The sequence below is a fragment of the Macaca fascicularis genome, chromosome 4 (assembly GCF_037993035.2).
Source record: "Macaca fascicularis isolate 582-1 chromosome 4, T2T-MFA8v1.1".
In the NCBI taxonomy this organism is placed as follows: Eukaryota; Metazoa; Chordata; class Mammalia; order Primates; family Cercopithecidae; genus Macaca; species Macaca fascicularis.
In genome coordinates this window covers 122,000,764-122,018,373 of record NC_088378.1, presented here as the reverse complement: position 1 = coordinate 122,018,373, position 17,610 = coordinate 122,000,764, and the positions used below count along the sequence as shown (strand labels likewise).

Here is a 17,610-nt window from a genome sequence, read left to right as displayed (position 1 = left end):
CAAATGGCATACTATTGGAGAGAATATTTTAAACATCATTCAGATCACAGGCTAATACGTTATCTTCTGTTGACAGCACTGAAGACTTTCTCTAAAGAGTCTTCAAACGCTCAGCAGCAAAGAGATAGATTATGTATAAAGCAGAATCTTCCTTTATGATCTTTGACATTTTTGAAAAATTAATGATAAGTATACTATCAATGTGTACATTTCAATTATCAATTTGCTATCAATGTGCAATTTTCTCCTCCTTAAGCCTGTATACTAATGAAGATGAATATCAGTTCTAAATGTGCAGAAGATGGATGGGTATAATGAGAAAAGTTCTGAACTGGAACATTTAGATTTGAGTTTCAGCACTGATACTGTCTGGCTGTGTGATATTTTAGAGTCAGCAACCCTGAACTTTAAATTTTTATCTTTCCAATTAAGAGGTTGAATTATTATAATTCTGAAACAGGTTGTGGTAAAATGTCAAAAACTGGAGACTATCTCTAGCAGGTTATTTTAATTTTAAGAATTATCAAAAAGTCTCAAGAGGACACCCTAAATACTCTCTTCACATTCCTATGATACTATTTCCCTGAAAACAGCTAGAACTTTTATTGGGTTAAAACGATAAGTCCTTTACTTTTAGCTGTATAGCAAAATATTTTTACATGCACAATTTTTGGAGGCAACTGCAGGAAATTTATAAACATTTCTCTTTGTTGAACAATTTTTACCTTCTAGATTATGAGAAAAGGCAAATATCATCCAGATTATATTTTAAACATGTTCATTCTTAACTAAATTTGATAGTGTGGGCGTTTGGGAAAGTTTTTTCCAGTATTTCAGTTCTCAAATGACAAAAATTCTGCTCATGTTCTTTAGAAATAAAACTTTACAAAGATAGTTTTCTTTTTACTTACCAATATGTTATTTTTCACATGGTATTAACCCACTGACAGGCAATTGACATAGTAAAATAATTTACAACAAAATATCATATTTTTATAATTTTAAATGCATAAAAAAATCACGGGTTCAGAAAAGGATTACTATAATTGTCACTTGCACACCCCAACCTTCATGTCTTCTTGTGTTAATGTATACCATAACTTGATTGTAAGATTTTTCACCAAAGAGGCCAAACCTATTTGTCACTAGATAATCCACACAACTCTTCAACATTATTGTGACATAGTATGTGTTCAATAAATATCCATGTGGTAATGATAGTAGAAAAAATGAAATTAATGAGAGATTAGGAAACAAAAAGACGCTATCCAAAATACAACAGAGTTGAAAAGAAAGTCTATAAAATTTAATAAAGTTAATGATAGAAATTAACAACAAAACCTTTAATATTTCTCTTATCTTCATGAATTGCCAAAAAGTATTTTTAGGTGGAAATAACTTTCTGTGCATTTGAGATTTATACAGATTCTTTTTCTGTTTCTTCGTTTCTGTCACTCCGTGAATTATTTACAATATTTCCCAGAATATCTATTGTCCCACATTGTCTATTGTTTCTGTCTTTATGTTCACCTGTACCTAATGTTTAACTCCCACTTATAAGTGAAAACATGCAGTATTTGGTTTTGTCTCTGTATTAATTTGCCTTGGATAATGGCCTCTAGCTGCACCCATGTTGGTGCAAGGGACATTATTTCATTCTTTTTTTATGTCTGCATAGAATTGTATAGCACATGTGTAACACCATTGATAGACACCTGGGTTGATTCCGTGTCTTTGCTATTATGATGAGTGCTGCAATAAGCATATGCATGCAGGTGTCTTTTTGGTATAACAATTTATTTTACTTTAGGTATATACCCAGCAATCCCACATATACAGAATATATACTCAGTAATGGGATTGCTGGCTGGAATGGTAATTCTATTTTCAGTTCTTTGAGAAATCCTAAACTGCTTTCCATAGTGACTGAACTAATTTGCATTCACACCAACAATGTATACACTTTTCCTTTTCTCTGCAACCTCAACAATATCTGTTATTTTTAGACTTTTAAAATAAAGGTCATTTTGACTGGTGTGAGATGGTATCTCATTGTAGTTTTGATTTGCATTTCTAGAATGACTAGTAATGTTGAGCATTTTTTCGTATGCTTGTTGGCTGCTTGTATGTCTTTTTTTGAGAAGTGCCTGTTCATGTTCTTTGCCAACACAAAGACTGTAAAAAATATCTCTGGGAAGGATGATACAGCCAACAATTTCCCAACAAGTTCTTAGGGACCTAGCAGATGTGGGACTGGAACCCTGAGGCTCCCAGGTAACTGATTGAGACAAAGCAGATGAGAGAGCCTCTGAAAAGGAGAAGGATTTTTTTTTGTTAAGAGATGAGAGAGAGAGAGAGAGAGAGAGAGAGAAGATATAAAGTAAACTTTATTAATTTAATTGTTTTACCTACAACTATATCTGATTAGGCATTTGGAAATTTGGCCATTTCTAGAGAATTAAGTCAGCAGTAAGGGTCCCACATCTTTGGGCATTAAATCATATTGTCAGTTCCCTTACAATTTCCATGGTTAGTTTGTGTTAGCTATCTAAATATAATAAAATGAAATAAATTTAGAAAATAATACCACTGCTAGGTGCAGTGGTTCATGCCTGTAATCCCTACACTTTGGAAGGCTGAGGTGGTCGTATCACTTGAGCTCAGGAGTTCAAGACCAGCCTGGGCACCATGGCAAGACCACATCTCTAGAAAAAACACAAGAATTAGCCAGGCGTGGTGGTGCATACCTGTAGTCCCAGCTACTTGGGAGGCTGAGGTGGGAGGATGACTTTAGCCTGGGAGGTGGAGTTTGCAGTGAGCCGAGATAGTGCTACTGGACTCCAGCCTGGCTGAGAGAGTGAGACCTTGTCTGGAAAAAAAAAAAAGAAGAAAACTACTTATATAATTACTTATATATATATTATTATATACATTCAAACATTTTATTACAAACATTATAAGAAAGAGCTGCTACTAAAATAATTATCTAAAAAGAATTACCCTGATTCTAAAGCAAAAAAAGACACATCAGGAAAACAAACTACAGAGCAACACATCTATAAATATTGATGCAAAAATCTGCACAAAATACTAGCACACTAAATTCACGTCAAAGGATTATACAGCATGACCAAGTGGGATTCATTCCTGGACTGCAACAATAGTTCAACATACTAAAACTAATCAGTGTAATATGAACCATAACCAAAATGAAGACAACAAGTAAATATTGTTATTCATTTAAAAAAGCATTTGACAAAATTTAATTCCCTTGTATTTAAAAATTTAAAAATCTAAGAATAGAAGGAAACTACTTCAGCATAACAAAGGCTATATATGAAAAGCTTAGAGTTAACATCATACTCAGTGAGGAGAAACTGAAAGCTTTTTTCCTGACATCAGGAAAAATGCAAAGTTGCCCACCCTTGCCACTTCTACTCAACATAGTATTGGAAGACCTAATCAGAGAAGTTAGACAAGAAAAATAAATAAAAGGCATCTAAATTGGAAGGAAGAATAAAATTATGTAATAAGGTGACATCGTCTTACATGTGGAGCACCCTAAAAATACAACACACACATAATAAAACCTGATAGAACTAACAAATAAGTTCAGTAAACTTTCAAGACACAAAATTAACATGCAAAAATTCAATTAAATTCATATACACCAAAAAGGAACAATACCAAAAGGAAATTAAGAAAACAATTCCATTTCAATGGTATCGAAAAGAATACTCAGGAATAAACTTAGCCAAGAAGTCAAAAGACTGTATACTGAAAATTACAAAACAATTCTGAAAAAAATTAAAGAAGGTGTAAATAAATGGAAAGATATCCACAGGAAACTTCTCCAGGCAGCCTTGAACCAACCCAGTTCTTCCACTATTCTCACTTGTAGTTCTCAAGAATAACTGTAGAATGTACTGGGATGCAACACACGAATAGAGGAGGAAGTGACTGGAATAGTACAGGCCCTGTGCCAGCCTCCTCTAGAAACAGGATGTCCTTCAATGTTTTAGCCTCGCAAATTCTATTACCCTTAGAGTTTAAAGCCAGAGATGAACTACTCTCCTGGGCCTCTCAGCTGTGGTACAAAAGGATTATGTTCTGACAAGATTCCATCTTACCCTAGGTGGCTTTCCTGAGCCTTAGAGGCTGGGTTGTAATGAATCCTAGGCTTCTGTTGTCCCTTCCTGCCTATTTGTAAGTAATAATAAGCCTGCCTTATTTAACTTGTTATGTGTATGAGTGTTCTGTCTCACTGGACTCAGACAAGTTGGTTACAAGTGCATAGTGAATTCACTTCACAATATCAGTATTTATGGATTGGCCAACAGTATTTTTGAGGTGTCAATAATACCCAAAGTGATCTATAGATTCAGTACAATCCCTATGAAAATCTCAATGATGTTTGTGGCAGAAATAGAAAAATTCATCCTAAAATTCATGTAAAATCTCAAGGTACTCTGAATAGTCAAAACAGTCTTCAAAAAGAACAAAGTTGAAGGCATCATATTTCCTGATTCAAAACTTACAAAGCTACAGTAATCAAAACAAGGTGGTACTGGCATCATGACAGACATATAGACCAAAGGAAAAGAAGAGAGAGTTGAGGAATAAGCTCTCACACAGATGGGCAAATGATTTCCAACAAGGGTGCCAAGACCATTTAATGGGATAAGGGCAATCTTTCAACAAATGATATTGGGAAAACTAGATACTCACATGTGAAATAATGAAGTTGAACCCTTACCCCTATATAAAATTAAAATGTAACACCATATAAAACAAACTAACTAAATACAAGAGCTACAATGGTAAAACTTCAAAGAAAACAGGGGAAAGTTTCATGACATTAGATTTGGCTATGATATATATATTTTTGGATTGCACCAAAAGCACAGGCAACGACGACAAAACATAGATAAATTGTATTTCATAAAAATTTGTGTCTATCAGAGAACACTATCAGATTTTTTTTCCTGTGGAATGAGAAAAAAATATTTACAACTCATAGCTGATAAAGAGTTAATCTCTAGAATATATAAAGAACTCTTACAAATCTACAAAAAAATCCCAGGCAACCCAGTTGAGAAATAGGATTTTAGACATACAGATGACCAATAAGCACATGAAAAGATGCTCAACAACACTAATGATTAAGTAAATGCAGATCAAAACGACAATGAGATACCACTTCATACCCTTTAAGGTAGCTCTTATCAAAACAAAATGAAACAAACAAACAAAAACCCAGAAAATACGAAGCGTGGGTAAGGAAGTGGGAAAATTAGAACACTTGCACATTACTGGTGGGAATGTAAAATGGTGCAGCCACTTTGGAAAATAAACAATCAAAAATGGAATGTTGATATGTTTAATATGATAGTTCTTTAAAAATTAAACATGAAATTGTAACATGATGCAGCAATCCCACTGTGAGTATGTACTCAAAAGAAATAAAAGCAGGAATTAGAACACATATTCTCACACAGATGTTCCTAGCTGCGCTATTTACAACAGCCAAAAAGTGGAAACAACCCAAATATCTATTGATGGATGAGTGGATAAGCAGATGTGGTATTATATACAATGGAATATTATATAACTTTAAAAAGGAATGAAATCCTGACACATACTACAATGTGGATGAACTTGGAGGACACTATGCTGAATGAAATAAGCCAGATGCAAAAGGACAATTTTGTATGTATATGATTCCATTTAGATGTGGTATCTGGAGTAGTCAAACCTTACAGACAGAAAATGGGTGGTGGCCAGGAGTTGGAGGGAAGGAGGAATGAGGAGTTATTGTTTAATGACTACAATGTTTCAGTTTGGGGAGTCGAGAAAGTTCTGGAAATGGATGATGGTGGTGGCTGCACAACAATGCAAATGTACTTGATGCTACTGAACCATACATCTACGAATGATTAAAATGGCAAATTTCATGTTCTGTATAATTTACCACAACTTTAAATCTGCCCCCCCTGCCCCCGCCAGCAATTTGCTCCACATACCTTCAAAATAGCTGGAGGTATCTTCTGATCACAAGTAGAGCTTAAAATACTCCCTTAACACAGCATTTTATCAATAATTAATTTAGTACATTTTTCTCATAATAGTACTGTTTAAGGCTGCAAAATAAAGCACCCCCTGTTACCTTCTGGACAAAGTTTTTGTTAATGACTGCTCTGTTTCTATCACCTGTCAGAGCTTCCATTAATGGCTCCTTTATTTCTAAAGTCCAGATAATACCACGGAAGCAGGCTGCTGGTGTCACTTAGTTCCTTCAGTTTAGAATTTTTTTCTGAAGAAAATAAAAATTTTCAACAAACCACTGTCTCACATTAGGAAAAACTGTCACCAGCAGTGGAGCAAGGGATTGTGAAACTTAAAAACATAAAAAAAGAAGTCTTGCAATTTGAATTTTGCATCAAGATGGCTTTCATACTTAAAAAAAAATTCTGGTGGCATTCTAAACTTGACAGTTTTAAGAATCCTATTGGAATGGTTTTTATCATTCATCACTCACACGTGTCATATAATTCCGACAACTCATTTCAGAACATGTTTCCATTCCAGTACAAAGAAGTGCCTAGTATTGCTATTTTCTCACTGCGTTTGTGTTTTTTTAAGTTATTTCCTCTCTTTCTTCCTTCGATCCCTCCATCCCTTTTTACTGCCTGCCTGCAATTTTCTTTCTTTAAAAAACAAGATAGGCATAGTTTGCACAGCAAATGATTACATTTAACCAAATAAAGTGTTTTGGGACATTATAATAATGGAATTTTAAAGTGGAGTAGATTATCATTTTAAAAAGTCTTTTTTTCTATATAATTACTGTACTGTGCATTTTACTCTACAAATACTGTATCAAAACATTCAATGAACTGTTAAGAGAGAAATGTTGCTAAGCTCTGAAAATATGAAATGCAACTTCTTTTAAAATGACATTTAATTTTATTTTAAAGATTGTACATGACCCATACAAGTGTATTTGTTATTTAAAAAAGTAATAGAAATTATAATTAACTCTTTAAAATATATCAGCCTCTCTGTAATTTTTTTAAATTGTACTTTAAGTTCTGGGATACACGTGCAGAACGTGCAGGTTTGTTACATAGGTATACACATGCCATGGTGGTTTACTGCACCCGTCAACCTGTCATTTACATTAGGTATTTCTCCCAATGCTATCCCTGCCCTAGCCCCCCAACCACCAACAGGCCCCAGTGTGTGATGTTTACCTCCCTGTGTCCATGTGTTCTGACTGTTCAACTCCCACTTATGAGTGAGAACGTGCAGTGTTTGGTTTTCTGATCTGGAGAAATAGAAATGCTTTTACACTGTTGGCGGGAGTGTAAATTAGTTCAACCATTGTGGAAGGCAGTGTGGCGATTCTCAAGGATCTAGAACCAGAAATACCATTTGACCCAGCAATCCCACTACTGGGTATATACCCAAAGGATTATTAATCATTCTACTATAAAGACACTTGCACAAGTAAGTTTATTGCGGCACTGTTCACAATAGCAAAGACATGGAACTAACCCAAATGCCCATCAATGATAGACTGGATAAAGAAAATGTGGCACATATACACCATGGAATACTATGCAGCCATAAAAAAGAATGAGTTTATGACCTTTGCAGGGACATGGATGAAACTGGAAACCATCATTCTCAGCAAAATATTTTTGGGTTTTTTGGCCTTAAAAACATTATTTTCTCTTTTTCTCCAAGGTTCTTTGTTTAGTTGAGAGAATTGTGTTTGGCCATAAGATTGGCTATAAAATTTTAATTTTAATGTATACTCCAAAGGAGTATTTTACTATTTATAAATTTAAAGAGTCAGTTAAGGACTTTAATTTTACCCATTGAGAATAATATGCCTTGTAATTATCTTCCTAGGAGAGAAAATGAAATAGTGCTTAAAATTAAATGTACAATTTGAAGAAAATAGATTTTATATTAATCTCCAAACCTCCATGTGTTACCACCAGGATTATTTAAATAATAAATTTATGAAGTTTTCAACTAATACCATCCTTGGTTTGATTCTGATGTTAGTGTCCATCATTTATAAAAATGCTATTCATGTTGTCTTTACGAATGAAGCAAAAATTCCTTGAGCTTCTCTGGAAAGTTAGCATGAGTTGGTCATTTTCTGTTTCTGCAATTGTGTATATATAGCATATGAGATTCTTTATTTGAAACTGCATTTAGAATAAAAAAAAATTAATTAACATTGAATTCTTTCCAAACCTTACTAGGTTTTTTTAAAAATCACAGTTGATTACATTGGCTCAATTGTAATTGCATCTTTTTTTACTCCAATGTACAAGAACTTTCTGTCCTCCTACTGTTTACAACAGTAATGACACAGGAGCAAAGACTGTAGGTACATCATGCCTGTTTCTGTTGTCGCCGCCTATTTGGCTGGGGAGATAGGGAGAAACAGTTGATGGTTCTGAAACCTCTCCTGAGACCGTGTGAGGTAAAAAGGTATGGCTTTGCACATCCTGGGACTAGGAAGAGTTTTATCTTTTCCTAATCTCTTCTATCTCAGGCTGCTTTTGGAAAAATATTTCTTAGAGTATAAACATGGGGCAGACTAATGTGGTAACACATAAAATTGTCTGGGAGACACTTTAGTTTAAGAACATTCAAGTAATAGACAATCATTCTGCCCCTTTGTAGACCATTCTAAAAAAAAAAAAAAAAAAAAAAAGTCCAAGTAAAAAATCTCCTGCCCTACAAATGTTAACTTTCCTCTTTTATTTTCTGAAATCTCTGAGGAAGGTGCGAGAATGCTTTCTGATGGGGCAGGTTAGCTCTGAGTTTTAGAATGATACTCAGATGAAGCTAAATTCTATGAGTTCTTGTTACCTTTTACTCTTCCTGTGACACAGGAGGCATATTCAACACAGTCATCTTATAAATGTGGTGTTATAGCATTTACACAGGAAGATTATCAGAAAAATTATTTAAAGTTTATGTCCCATATGAGGAAGATGAGCATGACATTTTTGAACACATATGCATACAGATTTGAAATCCACAGGAGAAAAGCAAATGTCGGTTCGTTTTATTACTGACCCTTCTTGTCATTTCATGTAAGTAATTTCTCTAATTTGTGCCTCAATTTTCTCTCCTGACAAATCATGATAATTATATAAAGAGGTAAGCCTTCTTAAGTTAACACTCTTAAGATATTAATTTGGGAATTTACCAGTTTTGAAAAACTTGGACAAGTTAGATAACTTTTTTGAGTTTTATCATTTTTTAAGCTGAAAATACTTACATTATAAAAATAAAAAAATTTGGGAGATGTTCTATTGTGATTGTCATAAAATAAGTTGTCAGGGGATGGTAATTTTCATTACTTTTCCCATTACACATTTTTAGTGGTCTCAAGAAAACACATGAGGCTATAATATATATTAATATACTTGGAGAACCAGAATTAATATTGGACTGATGTATCAATAATGAAAACTGAGATGTATTTAAATTAATTTAGTTATATATAGATGTCATGACTACTCTTATTGAAAACAAACAACTAAACCAAAAATTGATCAGCATAGCATTTTTAGCTGTATTAATGTTGAAAGAATACAAACAAGAAAACCAAATCATGTGAAAAGGCAAGTTAGCTCAGCAACTGAGTGTATATTAGTATGGTTTCATTGTATAGATTCTAAAAGTACTAATCATTAGCTGATCACCACCATTTTCAGTGTAAAGACACCTCCTTAATATTAAAAATATTCACCGACTTATATACAATATGGTAGTTTTAGGATTTATTAATTAAGAAAATACACAGTAACAAAAAACAAATGAGGGTTCCATTTCACTTTTCAGTGAGTTTGCATTTTAATTATTTTGTCATAGGAGTATATGCAAAAGTTGTATATCCAAGTCTGTCTTCACTTAGACTGGGGCTCATTGTTGAACATATCTAAATTCTACAAGTTAAAGGCAAAATGAGGCGAGAACTGTTTTTGTTAATTTTTGTACAAATGTAAACCTATTTTTTCCATAGTGCATACAAAGTCATGGAGGGAGATTTGAGGTTTAAAATGCAATAAATTATCATTCATTTCTTCATTCATTCTTTCAAAAACTTCTCCAGTGAGCCTGTGTTATGAGCCAAGGGGCTGGGGATACAACAGTGAATTAAGACAAAGATGCTATCCTCATGCTATTGCCACTTACAGTTTTGTGGGCAAGAAACACAACAAACAAACATTTTATAACAGAATTTTGCAATAATAGTGACATAAGGGTAAGGGGCAAGAGAGTGAGGGAGTGTATGAGTGTGTGTATGTGTGTGTATGTTATGTACCTGTGAGAGAGAGAATGTATCAAGGAAAGTCTGAGGAGATTATTAACATTTGAGCAGGCTAACATGCATATATTTGGGGAAAGGTATTTCTGGTAGTGGAAATAACATGTCCTAAAACAGTAAAGAAATTGTCATGTTAGAGCAACACAAAGAGGACAAACTAGGCTGCAGAGGGTAACCAAGGAAGGATGTTAGGAGCTGAGGTCAGAGATTTAGGTGGGGTTTCATCATCTAGGACCTTGCAGGGCATGACCACTATCAGACAAGTTTGCCTCAGAGGTAAAAGCAATTATGACAACTCTTGAAAAGTAAGATTTTTGCTGCCTAATGTTTTCCCACAAGTTTGGCAAAAATTAATACAGCTTTCTAATGTCTGAATTCATATTTATATCTAGGAAGCTATGTGTTATTCTTTTTTTCATATGCAGTTAGAGAAATGATCTCTTTCTGTTTTTGATGCCCCTCAGAACTTATTATTAATAATTCTGTATTAGTGGTGGGCAGGGGAAATAGCTTCCTATTTTATAAAACTCAGACTTCTGGGGCACTTGAAACTGGAGTTTATCTTTACTTTTGGTTCCAGTTTCTAGAACCTCAAATTTCTTGTTAGTAAGGGGTCTTTTCTTCCACAATCCGAGAAAAAATTAATTAAACATGGGTACTGAGTCATCGTTGTTTATGAAGAATGGAATTATATCTGGGTGAGATGGAAAGGTAGATGGTTAGATTATGACTTTTGTGTAGTGTGAATTTTTACAAAGAACTGCATTCTTTTCCATTTAGAAAAAGAGAAACTTGTAGTTCCTTATCATTTCAACATTTTCCCTTCTCCTCTCTACAGGCACACTTTATCTACTTCTGTGGTTTTAATGTAAAAACCTAAATTTCCTGTTCTGCCATTTCTTTTGAGGCCCAGAGTCTTTTGTCTAATTAACTACTGAATATTCTGCAGACAGTTAAAACCTAGGGTATCTAAAATCAAAGTCACCAATTTTCTGTCTCAGACCAGCTTCTTCTGCATATTCCCAGTCACAGCTGATGGCATCCCATTCCGCCTATTCTCCCAAGTTAGAATTCTGAATCATCTTTGCTCTGTCTTTTTTCTTTCTCCCTCATCCTCAGGTCACAGCACATTGTTCTACTGTAAGGATATTTCTTAAATAGCACCATTTACTACTGCCTCTTACCTAAACTTGTGCAATAGCTTCCTGTCAGTTTCTTCAAATCTGTTCGTCTCCCATTCTACTTCCTGGTATGCTTATAAAAATACAGTATGTAAATGACTTTTACTTGTTCCCTACTGTCTGTAAGATATACAAAAATTACTCAGCATGCCATGCAAATCTACTTACAATCTTTTAAGTTTGATATCTGGCCTCATAATCTAAGGTCTGACTGCAACAAAATACTTGTCGTTCTTCAAATATTTGCTCATGCTTTTCCCTCCTATGGTAATGTTACCTTCACTCTCTAAGACACACATAGATCTTTCATTTCCTGGTAAATAAGCTGCCTCACATCGTTCAATATTAAATGTTGATTTCTTTGTGAATTCTTGCTGTTCTCATGGCTGCTCCTTTCTGTATTTCTAAGAATTCTCTTGGCAGACGCGGATCGTAGGGGGTGGCTGCTGCTGCAAGGCGGTTATGGAAGTTAATAAAGGTATCCACGGAGAACACTGAAAACTCAGTGGATTCAAAATCCATTAAAAGTTTGGAACCAAAGATCATACATGGAAGCAAATCAGTGGACTCTGGAATATCCCTGGACGACAGTTATAAAATGGATTATCCTGAGATGGGTTTATGTATAATAATTAATAATAAGAATTTTCATAAAAGCACTGGAATGGGATCTCGGTCTGGTACAGATGTTGATGCAGCAAACCTCAGGGAAACATTCATAAACTTGAAATATGAAGTCAGGAATAAAAACGATCTTACATGTGAAGAAATTGTGGAATTGATGCACAATGTTTCTAGAGAAGATCACAGCAGAAGGCGCAGTTTTGTTTGTGTGCTTCTGAGCCATAGTGAAGAAGGAATAAGTTTTGGAACAAATGGACCTGTTGACCTGAAAAAAATAACAAGCTTTTTCAGAGGGGATTGTTGTAGAAGTCTAACTGGAAAACCCAAACTTTTCATTATTCAGGCCTGCTGTGGTACAGAACTGGACTGTGGCATTGAGACAGACAGTGGTGTTGAGATGACATGGCGTGTCGTAAAATACCAGTGGAGGCCGACTTCTTGTATGCATACTCCACAGCACCTGGTTATTATTCTTGGCGAAATTCAAAGGATGACTCCTGGTTCATCCAGTCACTTTATGCCATGCTGAAACAGTACGCCGACAAGCTTGAATTTATGCACATTCTTACCCGGGTTAACCGAAAGGTGGCAACAGAATTTGAGTCCTTTTCCCTTGATGCTACTTTTCATGCAAAGAAATATATTCCATGTATTGTTTCCATGCTCACAAAAGAACTGTATTTTTATCACTAAAGAAATGGTTGGTTGGTGGTTGTTTTTAGTTTGTATGCCAGGTGAGAAGACGGTATATTTGGTACTGTATTTCCCTCTCATTTTGACCTAGTCTCATGCCGCAGAGGGTACTTTAAGTCATACTCCTTCCATCAGGTGGAACCACTGTGAAGCTACCTCAAACTTACAGCCAGGTAGTTGCAATTGAATTAAATTAGGAATAAATAAAAATGGACACTGGTGCAGTCATTATGAGAGGCAATGATTATTAATTTACAGCTTTCATGATTAGCAAGTTACAGTGATGCTGTGCTATGAATTTTCAAGTAATCGTGAAAAAGTTAAACACTGAAGTAATGAATTTTTATGATATTCCCCCCACTTAAGACTGTGTATTCTAGTTTTGTCAAACTATAGAAATGAAGATGTGGAAGAACTTAGGCATCTATGGGCATGGTCAAAGGCTCAAACCTTTTTTTTTGTATTGATATACAAAGATGACCTAACCGCATTTTTGGACCATTTATCTGGGATTATGGTTTTGTGATGTTTGTCCTGAACACTTCTGTTGTAAAAAAAAATTATAATAATATTTAATATTGAGAAAGAAACTAAGTATTTTATGTGAGAGGAAGTGTGAGCAAACTTAACTCTTTTAAGGCTAAAACATAACATTCGTAGAGGGGTGGACTTTTAACTGTAAGGTGCTGCAATGCAGCTGATCTACCAGCATAAATACCTTCTGATTTGTCCCTACGCAGATCGATTGAGGTTCACATACCAGCAATATATCTGAAGAGCTGTTATATAAAAAGCCCAAACTATTGATTATTAGCCAGGTAATGTGAATAAATTCTATAGGAACATATGAAAATACAACTTAAATAATATAAAGTGGAATATAAGGAAAGCAATACATGGATGGGCTGAGCTGCCTCTAATTTGAGAACAGATGGTTTGATCTTGAGCAGAGACATGACTCGGCCCGTTCCGTGAAGGCAGAGCCATGGACCATGGTTTCAGGAAGGGCCTGCAGCCCACTTCTCCATACACACGGGTGTGTGTGGACGATGCTGCCAGGGCACCATTGCCAAGTAAGAAAGTGAAGCAAATCAGAAACTTGTGAAGTGGAAATGTTCTAAATGTGGTGAGTTACAATAAAAATCATAATACTCTTTGTAGCACAATTCTTAAGCGTGTTATTTTCTGTTGAAGTTTACAATCAAAGGAAAATAGTATGTTTTATACTGTTTACCGAAAGAAAAAGACCATGGCATATAGGACTCTAGATGGCATCCAGCCACAGACCAGAGCTGAGCACCCAGCCTGGGAGGCAAGCTCCAGGCCTCAGAAGGTGCTGAGCCGTCACTCACCGAGTCTCACTGGCTTTCAGTCTGACTTTTCACGGGAGATTTCTTGTTGCTCAAAAAATGTCTTCTTTTGAGAAACGTCTGTTCATATCCTTTGCCCACTTTTTGATGGGGTTGTTTGTTTGATGGGTGCTGACGAATTGATGGGTGCAGCACACCAACATGGCACAAGTATACATATGTAACAAACCTGAACGTTATGCACATGTACCCTAGAACTTAAAGTATAATAATAATAAAAAAAAATGAACTTGCGTTTGTCAATGACAGTTTGTTTTTTTTCTTACTAGATGTGTAACTTTTCTAAATACACATAGCATGTAATGGTATCTTAAAGTGTGTTCCTGTGTGACAATTTTGTACAAATTTTTTATGTTCCATTTTTATTTCAAAATATACATTCAAACTTAAAATTTAAAAAAAAAAGAATTCTCTCTTCCCTGTCCCTTTCCCTCACTCACATTTTGTTATTATTAGCTGACAATATGTTCATCTCTTTTATAATACAGGAACAGCCTAAGAGCAGGAGCTATTAATATGTCTATCTCATTTATCTTCATGTCTACAGTACACACCACAGTGTCTACCTTACAGCATGGGTTCAATTAATGTTTAGTGACATTAAAAAAGGAGGAGGAAAAGAAGAAGAAAAATGCAAATAAACCTGGGAGAGAACACAGTGTCTAAAATGTTACTGTGAGTATTTTTGGATCCTTTATTGAGAATATTAGGTTATGTAGTAAAGAAATTTTGTATTTGATCTCTTACAACACAAAAGCCCTAGTAGTCAAATACCAGAGAGAAAGAGTTTTATACACAGTTGTAAAAAGGGCACAGAGAATACTGGTTTGAAAAGTTGTATATAAACAGCTCCTTCTTCATCATATTGCCCAGTAATGATTATTACTTCAAAGGTTAGTCTGGATAATATTGTTTGAAATCAGTTGTGTTCACCTTAGCACATGATCAGAACAGCCTGTGATTATTACGTTAATTCTGAAACCCAAACCCCTCTGTTTAAGTGTGAAGAAACTGAGACACAGAGGAGTTGTGAGGCATGTCTGTGTTTCTTATTATGAATATAATTTGATTCTGTGCAAAGCCTAGAGACTTCCAACCCCAATCATCTTTTATATCTCCTTTTAGGGAAGATTGCAAATTCCTAAACCCTTAACATGGGATATACAACAATAAATTTAACACAATTGATTTCATAGGTTAAATTTCCCTCAATTGGGATGCAAAGTTGTACAATTCACCTGGACTAAATCAAGATCTGCAATCTTTTATGAATGTCCCTGTGTCCTATTCTTTAATTCTCCTCTAGTCTTCTCCATCATGAAATAGCAATCCCCCGATTCTAGTTGCTCGGTCCAAAAATCTTAAATGTAACCTTGATTTTTCTTTTTCCTCTTACATTCTACATCAGATCCATCTGCAAATCCTGATAAGCCTCCATTCAAGACATATTCAGAATCTTACACTTTCTAATTATTGCACAGCAACTACTTTGTCCTAGGTACTTTCATCTCTTGTCTATAATATTTACCATATTTTCTTGTCTCCTTATTTCAGCTCTTGCCTGAACATAGCCCAATCTTATAATACTAGAATAATCCTATGAAAACATCAATTATATTATGTCATTCCTCTGTTGAATCCCTCCAATGGCGTCCATTTCACTGTGAAACCAAGCCAAAGTCCTTCCAAATGGCCCTCAAGGTTTTACATGATTTGCCTTCCCCCCTCGAGTTCTCTGATCTCCCACTATTTTCCACCTTGCTTACTCTATTCTGGCCACACCAGCCTCCTTGCTTTGAACTGTGGACACTCTCCTACCTGAGTATTTTGCCCTTGCTGTTCTTTCCCTGTAGCTTTCTTCCAAGGAGTTCCACGTGGCTCATTGCCTTATCCCCCTTCAGCTTTTTCTTCAAATGTTATCTTTGCAGTGAGGACTTCCCAGGATATCCTGATACTGTAACTTCCTCTCAGACCACAGGTATCCCTTATCTCCCTTACCTGTTCAATTTTTCTCCTTGTGGCTTATTACCATGAATCATGTATTTTCCTGATTTTTTCCTCTTAATTGTCTATCTCCCTCCAACTCCAAATCCACAAGGACAAGGATTTATGTGTGTTTTGTTTACTTATAAATTCTTAACATTCACAGTCGAATTCTACCAGAGGTACAAAGAGGAGCTGGTACCATTCCTTCTGAAACTATTTCAATCAACAGAAAAAGAGGGAATCCTCCCTAACTCATTTTATTAGGCTAGCATCATCCTGATACCAAAGCCTGGTAGAAACACAACAACAACAAAAAGAGAATTTTAGGCCAATATCCCTGATGAATATCAATGCAAAAATCCTCAATAAAATACTGGCAAACTGAATCTAGCACCATATCAAAAAGCTTATCCACCACGATCAAGTTGGTTTCATCCCTGGGATGCAAGGCTGGTTTAACACACTCAAATTAATAAATGTAATCCATCACATAAACAGAACCAAAGACAAAAACCACATGATTATCTCAATAGATGCAGAAAAGGCCTTCAACAAAATTCAACAGCTTTTCATGTTAAAAACTCTCAATAAACTAGGTATTGATGGAATGTATCTCAAAATAGTAAGAGCTATTTATGACAAACCCACAGCCAATATCATACTGAATGGGCAAAAACTGGAAGCATTCCCTTTGAGAACTGGCACAAGACAAGGATGTCGTCTCTCACCACTCCTGTTCAACATAGTGTTGGAAGTTCTGGCTAGAGCAATCAGGCAAGAGAATGAAATAAAGGGTATTCAATTAGTAAAAGAAGAAGTCAAATTGTCCCTGTTTGCAGATGACATGATTTTATATTTAGAAAATCCCATCATCTCAGCCCAAAATCTCCTTAACCTGATAAGCAACTTCAGCAAAGTCTCAGGATGCAAAATCAATGTGCAAAAATCACAAGCATTCCTATACATCAATAATAGATAAACAGAGAGCCAAATCATGAGTGAACTCCCAGTCACAATTGCTTCAAAGAGAATAAAATACCTAGGAATCCAGCTTACAAGGGATGTGATGTGAAGGACCTCTTCAAGGAGAACTACAAACCACTGCTCAACAAAATAAAAGAAGACACAAACAAATGGAAGAACATTCCATGCTCATGGATAGGAAGAATCAATATCGTGAAAATGGCCATACTGCCCAAGGTAATTTATAGATTCAATGCCATCCCCATCAAGCTACCAATGACTTTCTTCACAGAATTGGAAAAACTACTTTGAAGTTCATATGGAACCAAAAAAGAGCCCACATTGCCAACACAGTCCTAAGCAAAAAGAACAAAGCTGGAGGCATCATGCTATCTGACTTCAAACTATACCACAAGGCTATAGTAACCAA

At 35.3% G+C, this 17,610-nt stretch overlaps 1 pseudogene; it reads left to right on the top strand.

Annotated features, from left to right (window-relative positions):
- The first annotated feature begins 8,610 nt into the window (after positions 1-8,610).
- LOC102130874 (caspase-3-like) lies at positions 8,611-17,336 on the top strand (annotated as a pseudogene).
- Positions 17,337-17,610: the final 274 nt, after the last annotated feature.